Source organism: Ceratotherium simum, chromosome X, assembly GCF_057802395.1.
Source record: "Ceratotherium simum simum isolate JZ-2026a chromosome X, ASM5780239v1, whole genome shotgun sequence".
Taxonomy (NCBI): Eukaryota; Metazoa; Chordata; class Mammalia; order Perissodactyla; family Rhinocerotidae; genus Ceratotherium; species Ceratotherium simum.
The window spans coordinates 124,841,651-124,850,446 of record NC_141940.1 but is presented as its reverse complement, the minus strand read 5'-3'; positions in this window follow the sequence as shown (position 1 = coordinate 124,850,446).

Sequence of the window (8,796 nt, the reverse complement as noted above, 5' to 3'; positions counted from 1 at the left end):
CAAGGAAATTTTCAAAAGCTTAATGCAAGTATAGATGTTAACCATTTTCCTCTGGGCTACAATAGGTACTCGTGATTCAAGAAATTCTTATGATTGACAGGTTTCTTCTCAGAGTAAGGTTTATCCCTTACTTTTATTTTCAGATGGGTGAGAATCTAGTTTCTTGACTCATTAAAAATACTTTTCTAGGGCCGGCCCCGTGGCTTAGCGGTTGGGTGCGCGCGCTCCGCTGCTGGCGGCCTGGGTTCGGATCCCGGGCACGCACCGATGTACCGCTTCTCCGGCCATGCTGAGGCCGCGTCCCACATACATCAGCTGGAGGAGTGTGCAGCTATGACGTGCAACTATCTACTGGGGCTTTGGGGGGGAAAATAAATAAATAAAATCTTTAAAAAAAAAAAATACTTTTCTAGTGTGTGAGCAATTACAATGCAACAGAATTAATAAATCCAAGACAAAGAGTTGAACGAGGAAGAGGAAATCACTGGGTCTCTTTTAAAATTATTGAAACATTGAGTATTTAGAATCCTATCATTTAGCTAACATATTGCATGGTGAAGTGCTAGTGTTTTATGACACAGCCTTACTCTGCATAAAATGAGGCTGATGACATTCGTTACGTTAGAAATAGACATTTTCTGCATCAATGTTGATGCTCCTCTGAGGAGGGCCTTAGTTTCTTAAACGTGACATAGGGCAAAGAAGGAAGAAGCTCCAAATATAAAAAATATCCCCAAATGGACTTTTAGCTCTTGTTTTAAAGACTGCTTAGACTGACTTCTTGAAAGAACCCTTCCTGGATTGTTCTTTTAATGGTATAAAAATCTTGATTGCTTCATGGCAAAGCAAGAGATATAAGAGAAGATCTTAGGAAAGCAGGAATCCTCAGCCTTGACCACACATTAGAATGTCTTGGGAAGTTTTTAAAATCCTGTTGCCCTGAACACAACCTCGAATCTCTGGGGTAGGACCCAGGCAGGCATCAGGACTTTTTAAATTACCCAGGTGATTCCAATGTGCAGTCAAGTTCCAGTACGCCAGGTGAGAGTAAACCACACCATCAAACTTAAAGGTCATGCATAGAATGCGATAGGGGGCAGACCATTATGAAGGACCCCTTAGTCATTTGATAACAATGGTTTGTTAAAATACATCTGCAAACACATTTGTTTGAAATCCATATCTTCACCTTCACTCGGTGTCTACCATGGCAAAGACTTCTGAGGGATTAACAAGAAGCCAAAGTCAGTCATTTTTCAACTTCTTGTTGAAATTGGGTATTGCAATATGGTAGGGTGGAATGGGCTTGCCTTCGGGGAAAGAGGCTGCAGGATTTTATAGCCACAGCTTCTAAAGGGTCAAAAAGAGGGAGTCAAAAAGAGCTCAGGGACATGATAGACAGTCTTGCCCAAATTGTAAGAACAATGTTTCTTTTAGTCAATTCTCTGGAAAACATACCTATGGCAACATTACACAAAAACGTACTCTTTTTGAGAGAGAGCATAATAATTCCAAAACATTAATCATCATTATTTGACAAAAGTTTGAAAATCGAGAGGGTGCAGTCAGCTAGCATGAAATGTTACAATTCATTCCTGAAGAAATAACTTCTTGAATTATTTCCACACGGCTAACACGGAATTCTGTGTGACAACCGCTGACCATCGTTCTTCAGTTCCATGTGGGGTGGAAGACTGCATTAAATCTGATTTCAATGGCCCCCAGAAAGGCAATTTACCACATGTGGGTGAACATTTTATTATCAAAAGGAAATTCATTTCACAGGCACAGAACCCACAACAAGACGTATGACGGCTGGCAGTACCTGGCGTCCTCATTAACGACTTCAGGAAAGCTGCCAGTACCTGAACGTGACACAGGAGACTGAAATCTCATGTTTTGGCTGAATGTGAGGCAGGAAGATCCTTCCAGAAACAAGGCTGCTAAATACCATTTCAAGAAGCCCTGCCACTTCCCAGCCAGGCCACTGCCAACGAGAGATTGCACCACCAGCAGGAGAAGGCCTTGTAACCAGCTCTGGATCAAAGACGGGTTTGAGAGTTCATATTGATTCTGCCAAGAGAAAAGCCCGATTTGGCCACCGTCTCAGATAATAGAGTTTTGGAAATATAGGAAGAAATGAAACGTGACTCACTGAGCTGATTACCCAGGACACACACTGTGAGTCATTACACAAGATGCCTTCTCAGTACAATAAGAAGACAAAGAGGTTGCTAAATATAAATGTGACTCCTGCTCATTATATTTGTATCTTTGGAGGCAAAGATAGTGCACGCCGAAGTTTTCCTTTCTGCAGGAGTGTGACAGGACATATAAATGTGTCCTTAGTCCTTGTATATTGTGATGCTCTCTGGCTCTCTCTCTTTCTCTCTCTCTCACTTTCTGGATTAACACTTTCCTTTACCTTTCTATTGAATTTGATGTGATCAATTGTTATGTCTTTGAAATTCTCTTCTTCCTTGACATGGGACATCCTTGATTCCTAGACTTCAACTTAGTACCTTGCATAGTCAATAAATATTTGTTGGGTCGATGGATGAATAAAGTAATTAATTATAGTTTTTTTTCTTCTTCTCCTTCTACCTTTCTGATATCTTTGTTTTGCCTTTATTACCTTTTTCTTTTTTTTCTTTTGGTGAAGATTCGCCCTGAGCTAACATCCGTCGCCATTCTTCCCCTTTTTTTGCTTGAAGATTAGCCCTGAGCTAACATCTGTGCCAGTCTTCATCCTCCTTGTACGTGAGATGCCTCCACAGCATGGCTGATGAGTGGAGTAGGTCTGCACCCGGGATCCAAACCCGAGAACCAGGGCTGCCGAAGCAGAGCACTTGGAACTTTAACCACGTGGAACTTTAACCACGTGGCCATGGGGCCAGCCCCATTGCCTTATTACCTTTTATTACCTTTATGACTTTATTACATAAGTCCTAAAGGACATAATAACCTTATTTTTTACATTATTTCTGGACCTTCCTCAAGACTCATCACTCAGCTGCTTTCCCATCTATGGAGACCTCATCGGTTCTTGCGGAGAAACTTAGGAAGTTGTGAGCAGCAGAATGTGTGAAGACCTACTAGCAGCAACAGAGAGAGAATGGGGGAAGGAACCATCCTTATGGGGGTGTGTTCAAACGGGCACTAATGGGGTAGTGTGAGCAGACAGGACTGGAGACTTGATTCCATGAGCTGGCAGTCATTTCCAAGCAGAGAAGGAAAGCCGGATACGAACTGCAGATTAGCAGTTAGTTAGGAAGTACCAGCTAGAAAGGCAAGCCAAGATTGGGGTTTGGTAACCAAGGCTGGAGACTGAGAAGAGACGGGAAAATGGGGCTTCTGGGTCAGGAGTATGGTTACCTTGTGCCAGATTCTACAGGGCTTGTTCTGCCTGGTGTTGACCAAGTACCCCACTGAGGCAGACCCAGGAATTGTCACGCTGAAAGTAATACACAAGGCACAAGTGTACACCACGATTTTCTAGGACTTGACTACATTCACGTGTGCAATCACATACAATGGGCATTTGGAATTTAATCTTCTTCCATCACCTCTGGTATCCTGTGTCTAAAACCAAACATGGTTGATTCTCATTATTTGTGGATTCTACATTTGGAAACTCTCCCATTCGCTAAAATTTATTTGAAACTCCAACATCCATACTTGTGGCATTTTCACAGTCATTTACAGACATGTGCAGAGTGGTGAACAATTTGAGTCACCCATCACACACATTCCTAGCTGATAGTCCAACAAGGCTACATTCTGCCTTCTTGTTTCGGTTCTCAAACTATAAACAAGTGTCCTTTCTGCAGTATATTTAGAACCACGTGTTTTGCATTTTTGTGATTTGGGATGGTGATTTCACTATTTAAACTGGCCCCCAAGCGTAATACTAAAGTACCATCTGGTGTTCCTAAGCACAAGAAGGCTGTGATGTGCTTCACAGAGAAACTACATGAGTTAGATAAGCTTCGTTCAGTCATGGGTTATAGTGCTGTTGGCCATGAGTTCAACGTCAATGAATCAACTACCTATTAAATAAGGTGTCTCTACACAGAAATATACATAAAACAAGGTTATGTATTGATTGGGTGATGAAAATCTTCTGACCAGAGGCTTGAAGGAACCTAATCCTGTATTTCTCCGAGGAACAATGTTGCATATTTGCTAATTCAATGTCCCTTGTGAATTTATAGAATATCACTACTATGAATAATGGGAATCAACTGTACTTTTTTCCCCCAATTTTTCTTGGCAAATTTCCCTCCTCTCCCAACTTCCTTTACTCAGGCAAAACCCACATTTCACCTGTATGTCCTCTTATGCATCCAAACAGCTGCCCCATTCCCACAATTCTCACTTCATGGGGTCTTTCCCTCCCCCCCACCATCCATTCTCAAAGCTGTCCCCTCTTCCAGGCACTTAGTGTATAGCTGAAATATCCCTATCATGTATTAGCTGTTCTCCTCAATTCCCAACTCCTAGTCTCCTCTCTGTAGCCTGGGCCAGCCATTGCCCACTGCCTTTAATGTCCTCACCTTCCCTTCTACCCAGGGAGGTGTGACCTCATCTCCAAAGTCTACATGAAGGGCAACCTCCACCATGAAGCCCTCTGTGATCCCTACATTCCACAGTGACCCCTTCTCCCGGTGCTCCCAGAGCTCCTGAGCCCAAGGCATTGCTCTGATGAACTAATGGGGTCAACTTCCTTGTTAATTTGTACAGATCACTTGGCCAAATGCATTTTAAGGGAAAAATGGGTAACTTCTTTGTGGAGATCGTCCGTAGCACTTTGCATGGTTGATGGTTAAACTTTTCTCCTATTTCCGTCAAATCAAGACTTCCAGCAACTAGGATTACTGCATAAAATACAGGACGCTCAGTTAAACTTGAATTTCAGATAAACGACGCATTTTTTTAGTATAAGCCTGTCCCAAATATTTCATGAGATATATTTGTACTAAAAAATGATTCATTGTTTATCTAAAACTCCAATTAAACTGGACATCCTATATTTTTATTTGCCAAAGCCAATCCTACCAACAGCAGATTTAATTCCCAATACATCATTGGAATGAACTCCTTCCTAAGGAAATACAAAAGTAGCAGATGTGAACAGAGGGCATAGAAAATGAAAAGATTTAAGCCACAGGGAGAAAGTTGTACTCAAAGGCCAATGGACACAACCAATCTGTGAAGATCATGGCTGAGGAGCCACAAAACATCATTCAAGTCAGGTTAGATTATTGATGCAGGTTTCAAGGACCTGGCCTCAAAGCTGACTCTTGAGGAAGAGAAGACATGGATTTTCAAATGGGGGAAACCAGCTATATTAGTTCACGATGGCTGCCATAACAAAGAACCATAGACTGGGGGGCTTAAATAATGGAAATGTATTTTCTCACTGTCCTGGAAGCTGAAAGTCCAAGATCCAGGTGTGGGCAGGGCTGGTTTCTCGGGAGGCCTCTGTCCTTGGTGTGTAGATGCCGTCTTCTCCCTGTGTCCTCACATGGTCTTCCCTCTGTGTGTGTCTGTGTCCTCATCTCTTCTTATAAGGACACCAGTTCTATTGGATCGGGACCCACCCCAATGACGTCATTTTACCTTAATCACCTCTTTAAAGACCCTATCTCCAAATATAGTCACATTGGGGTTTAGGGCGTCAACATACGAATTTGTGGGGGGACATGATTCAGCCTGTAACAGCAAGTGAGTGTCTCCGGAGAAGTTAACGTTGTAAAAATGACTGCGCAAGTTCATTCATCTCTTGCTTTTCCGCTTCAGTGTCACCCATGCGTTTTTGTGTGTTTGTTTGTATCGATTTTTCCAAAATACCAAGAATCCTCTTCCCAGATTGTCAATAACAAAGCACGACCTAGTTAGTCTCTATTACAAGAACTATTACAAAGCCCTTCTCCAAGTGCCAGAAAAATAAAAAGAACCCGCTCAGAGAAAAGTGTGAAAATAATTGCTTAATCACTAAAGGCAGTAATCATGCAGGTTATGATAACAATTCCTTATGACGAAAATTCCTATCAGTAATAGTAGTCTATGCAATCAATATAATCTTAGTTAGAAAACCAAATGTAAAAACCTGGGAGCGATAAGACTAACTCTCAGTCTCCAGTAACGGAACATGGGTACTGTCACAGACTCAGAATACTGGGGTTTTCTTGGCTAACTTTATTCACAGCCACAGCAGCCAACACCACCCCCAAATAGGGCACAGAGACTGCTCTAATGCACTATTTTATAACAAAAGCTTCCAAGCTTTCCAGCCCTCAATTACTTTAGTGACACTTCTGTAGTTGAGACTTGCAAAGTTTATCTGCCTCAGCCCTCATCAGACTAAGATTTGTGAAACAGTGCAGTTTTATTTACACACTACAAGTTCAAGATCAGCTTTGTTTTCTGAAAGCAAAGAATTGAACACAATTTCTCGACAGAACAGATTGTGATCATTTACGTAAAGGTGATCTCCCAGCTGGTTCCTGGGCTGTAAAGTTAGGTGAGCAGGACTGTTGAGCCAAGAACAGTATGGGACTTTGTTTTCTTGACAAGCCTGGCAGAACCAAGTCTCCCCCAAAGCAAATCATTGGTCATTTCACCCTGCAAAGGATGCGTTGGTTGGTTTCCCTGCTTCTAAGCCTACTTACATAAAAGTCCTGAGATAGCATAAAAATTAAATGACGCTATCAGAAGTTTGTTTTCCAAAGACTGCCTTGAAAAAGAGGCTCTATTTGGTCTCTAGGATGTCATCGATACTACCGGGACATTTGCCAGATAGAGTTTCTTGATTAGATGCTGGTCGCCAGAAAAGCCAGTTCTGACAACGGGATGTGAAGAGAGAGTAGGAATTCCAAGACAGGATGCTTCTCAGTCTCAAGGATTTGGGCTCTGTTAGTTGTGAAAGTGACTAAGAATATTTTGTATTTGGAAGAGATAAGGAAAAACAAAAAATGTAAAACAGTTAATCCCCACCACCACCAAATATTGTGTATCACTGTGTATTATATATATATGATTTCTCTGAAGAAGTTGAGTAAATCGCCTGTTTAAAACTCGTTTTTAAATTCCAGAATCCCCCGCCACATTTACATGGAAACTAAAATGAAACAACCCCCACTATTGGTCCCCAAAGAGTGAGTAAAAGCACCAAAAATCACTAAACTCACGTAGCTGCTGTGAAGGCATAATCCTAGGCCGAGGACTCTTCTTACGTGACATCAAATATTTTTCCCAAATAGGACCCTTTCATTACTGGATTTGTGCAAATTCCTCAATTTACCATAACAAACAGGAGTTTAGAATTCCACGCCTGTTTACATTATAGACTTTGGCTTGATTTTTTGTTTTTCTTTAAAAGCAGATTATTGGACAGGTTTTTATGCATTGTGTTGTTATCATTGATTTACTTTTATTTCTTGCTCTCTAATGGCAGTGATCAAGCATTGAAGACACTTGCATGTTTCTTCTGAGTCCCAGATGAGTCTTCCGTCTTGAAGAAGAATGGGTCGATTTGCACATCGGATGTAGTACAACTGTGCTCTGATAACTTCTGCATTTACCATTGTTCACTTGGAAAGTTAAATGCATTCCTTTGTCTGAATATAAGGCATTTTCATCTGTGCATCTTAATGCTGCCACAGGGCAAATCAAACAGTATAAATGCGTCTGTATGTCAAACCTGAGTGCTTGCAGATGCCCTAGCTCCCTTTCAGGGATCAAGTGACTACAGCCATTGTGTAAGGTGGATGTGTAATTCCACCCTTGAATGTGGTTAATTGGCTTTGTCCCCAGAGCGTGATGTGGCAGAGGGCTCCCTTCACCCCGTAAACCGTTTTTACTCCTGCAGTATATCACGGTTTGTCTTTTATTTTCTGCTTCACAGAAGATGCCTCGAGGGTCCTGGACTTGGAGTTAAATTTTTATGTGACCCTGCTACCTGGAGATGTCAAATTTCCTAGCTCTGAGCTATTCTGGCTCTTATTTCTACAGAGTTGCTAGGGATGGTAGACTTGGCAGGACAAAGGACTGCTAACAAATTGTGTGCTTTTGTGGACTTCCAAAAAATACAATTACTTGAAGTTCACTATTTGGGGATTTCTGCTGAATATTTTATGAGCTGGTTTTTAAAGCCAGGTTTAAATCACATATTTCACCAGGTTTACATAGTTTGCTGATATAAAAGTTTGCGGTTTAAATCTGATGTGGTTATTGTCCACACTCAAAAGGCAGTGAAAATCCAGGACAGATCAACTCTTGCCCTCATCCTCAGATGTCTAGGGCTTCCCCTCTGGGACCTTCCAGGTGCGAATGGACAAGCCAGGGGGAGAGGAAACCACACATCTTAGAGAAAAAATGTCATTTAACTGCTGAGTAATTTAAACACTATTTGGATATGAAAACTAACACAAGTTGTAGGGGAGACTTTTGGTTGCTACGTCGCATAATTTAGCATTGCTTGATTTCTTGAATACATACATATGATTCTTCAAATATATGTGTTATGTGTGTGTGCATGTATGATCAGATACACTCGGAGCAGCCTGCAAATCCCTATGTATTATTTAACATGAAACAGAAGAAATACTCTCCCACAGCAGCCACTAGCAGCTGTACCACAGGACACACAGGATTCAACCTTCACTTTTCTCCTGTGGGAGGTTGTCTTGGTTTGATAGACAGTGTCTCAAGTCAGATTGCCTGAGTTCAAGCCCACTATGAACTGGAGTCCACAATCTTGGGCAGGTCATTTAACCTCCTTGTGCCCCAGTT